We start from the raw sequence: 2,714 nt of genomic DNA, 5'->3' as shown, positions 1-2,714 counted from the left end.
TGTCCTAGTTTGTGTTTAGATGTCCTCCCAAAGCCTCGTGCTTTTTCAGAGGTGGCTGAATCTAGAGTTTGTGATTGTTAGTGGTGGGGCTAGGTCCAAGGGCACTAGGGTTAAGGGCATGTGTGTTACCTGACCTAAGTAGTCTGAATAAAACAGGCAGAAAGACACTATTAAGGCCCCTTGTTGCTTTGCTATTTTGTGGGTGCCATGAACTGTTGCTCCTCTGAGATGTCCCTCTGCCTTGTGAAACCAAACCCACCTTGGCGCCAGTGGATTATTGACTGAAGCATCTACGATCTGTAAGGCAAATAAACCTTTTCCCCTTTGACTTTGGGTGTTGGATATTTTGTCTCAGCAATGGGAGACAAGCAACTAACACAACACTTCAGCAGTTTGCCATACTAGTAAATGTCTGAAAGCTAATGGCCACCACTTTGAGCACCTCTTGTAACTGTAGAGGCCAAAGGTGACTTATATTAATCTTATGATGTTTCAATCAGTTTAGTATTAATATATACAAGTTTTTCTTTCCCTGATATATACATGTTTTTGGCTGACTCTGTGTCCTTTGATTTGGTCAGCTGTGAGCAGATGAACCTGAACATATGAGCCTAAAGACAATCACTGTTTTAAAGATATATTATGGAATAAGAGACTGGGGCAAAGTACAAATGCAGTACCTTCAACAAGGTAATATTCCTTAATCTTCCCCTCTGTGTTCACAGATCATTTAAGCCCATTTGGCCTCACAATCAACAATGGGGGGGGGCTGCGTTTTTTTAAAAGTCAGTCATGAAAGATGGAAGAACAAAAGCAAACTTGAGGTCACTTCGCACATTCTTGACCCAAAGGTCTACTGTAATTTGGGATGGGAAGAAGAGGCTCTTGACCTAGTAACTTGCATTTCTTATCATCATTTGTATGTCACACAATCATAAGAAACATGAGAAATGGCCGCAGGTATGCAGGGGGTTCTCAGGGCCCCTATAGGATTTTCCACTTCTAACTCCTTTGACTTAAAGACTCCCTGTTACATTACTATCCAAACTGTTAGGAAAGTCTTCACCCATTTTGTTCTTCATAGCAGCTTTGACTATTTCCAGCCCTTTTCTGGACAGGCTTTCATTTCGAATGAGAGCAATGGCCTGTGAAATGAAACAAGAGCTGAACACCATATTCTGGACAGAAGGTAGGAGGCCAGAAGGGTTTGGGTCTTTGCTTGTACAGTATTCCACCTTAATATATGTTTCACTGTTCTTGATTTCTGTTATTCATGGTCAGCCGTGGTCCAAAAATTGTAAACATAAAATTCCAAAATAAAGAATGTGCAAGTTTTAAATCATGCGATTATGAGTAGTGTGATGAAATCTGCTGTCCCACTTAGTCATGCCTGGCATGTCTTAGGGAGAGCTGTACACCATGCCAAACTACTGCTCTGCTGGGACACGAAACTACTGGAAACAAAAAACCTGGCACCAGTAATGAATTAAAGAGGCAGAGTTTATTTGGAAAAGGGCAGAAAAGGAAAAGATAGCTACTCTGGAAGAGTAAGGGGGATCAGAAGAAAATACCCTTGGGTTTTTGTCCTCAGGTCCTTTTAATGGACTGGTGTCCCTGCCCCACCTTGGGCAGTTGGAACTTGGAGCTATCTGATTGGCTCTCAGTGGCTGTCTAGCCCCTAGCCTGGGTACCTCTATCTACATTCTTTTGGCCATTTGATTTCTTTCTGCCCTTTTGTGATGGATAAATGTGAGGAGGGGGGATCCTTATACAAGGGCAGCTTACAGTTAGAAATTAAGTGAAGGGGACGTGTACATCTGGTAAGAATATACATATATGTATCTATTACAGATATGTGCCTTTTATATATTAAGCAAGAGTCTGTAGGTGGCTGCCCCTTACCTCCTTTGTAGTTGATCGAGTGAAGATAGGGGCTGGTTACCCTGGTCTTTCATGTTCCTAGCTACATCCTTGTTTTCTCCAGGACTCTTTCTGCTAAATTCTTCTGTTAATTGTGCTACCTGTTACATTCTCAGATCTGGTTTCTCTATCTCTCTTTCTCTTTTTTTTTTTTTTTTTTTTTTTTTTTTTTTTTTTTGGTAACGGGGATTGAACTCGGGTCCTTCTGCTTGCAAGGTAGGTGGTGGAACCACTGAGCTAAATCCCTGGCCCTCTCTCTCTTTCTTTACCTTTGTCTTTGTAATTGCTGAAGCCTAACTGCAGAGGCAAAAGCTGCATTTGGTAAGAATTCCTACTGACTTCTTTAATAAAACTTAATGAGATCCTACTTTCTTTTTCCTGCCTGCCACTCTCCTTTCCCTTCAATACCCAGCACATGAATCATCCTGTTATCTGTCCAGGTTGTATATGCTACCTACCTGTCCATGCTGCAGTGATCTATTGGCTGTTAAGGTATTGCCATGCTTATGTTTGGGTAACCCTTCCCTCAATAATGACCCCAAAGTACAAGCGTAGTGATTTTGGCAATTTGGATGTGCCAGAGAAGCCATAAAGTGCTTAAATCCAAAAGTGAAACTTAAAAAGTTAAAAAAATATTTTGCTGAGGTTGCTAAGATCTACAGTATATTTTGAGGAACTCGGCTCATATACCTTTTATTATATTATATTGTTTTATGTCCTGTTTTATTAATCTCTTACTATGCCTAATTTATTTTGTTTTGTTGTGTGGTTTTTTTTTTTTTTTTTTTTTTTTT

Source organism: Fukomys damarensis, unplaced genomic scaffold (genome assembly GCF_012274545.1).
Source record: "Fukomys damarensis isolate Sample0158 unplaced genomic scaffold, DMR_v1.0_HiC HiC_scaffold_8, whole genome shotgun sequence".
In the NCBI taxonomy this organism is placed as follows: Eukaryota; Metazoa; Chordata; class Mammalia; order Rodentia; family Bathyergidae; genus Fukomys; species Fukomys damarensis.
Note: the sequence above shows the minus strand (reverse complement) of the source record.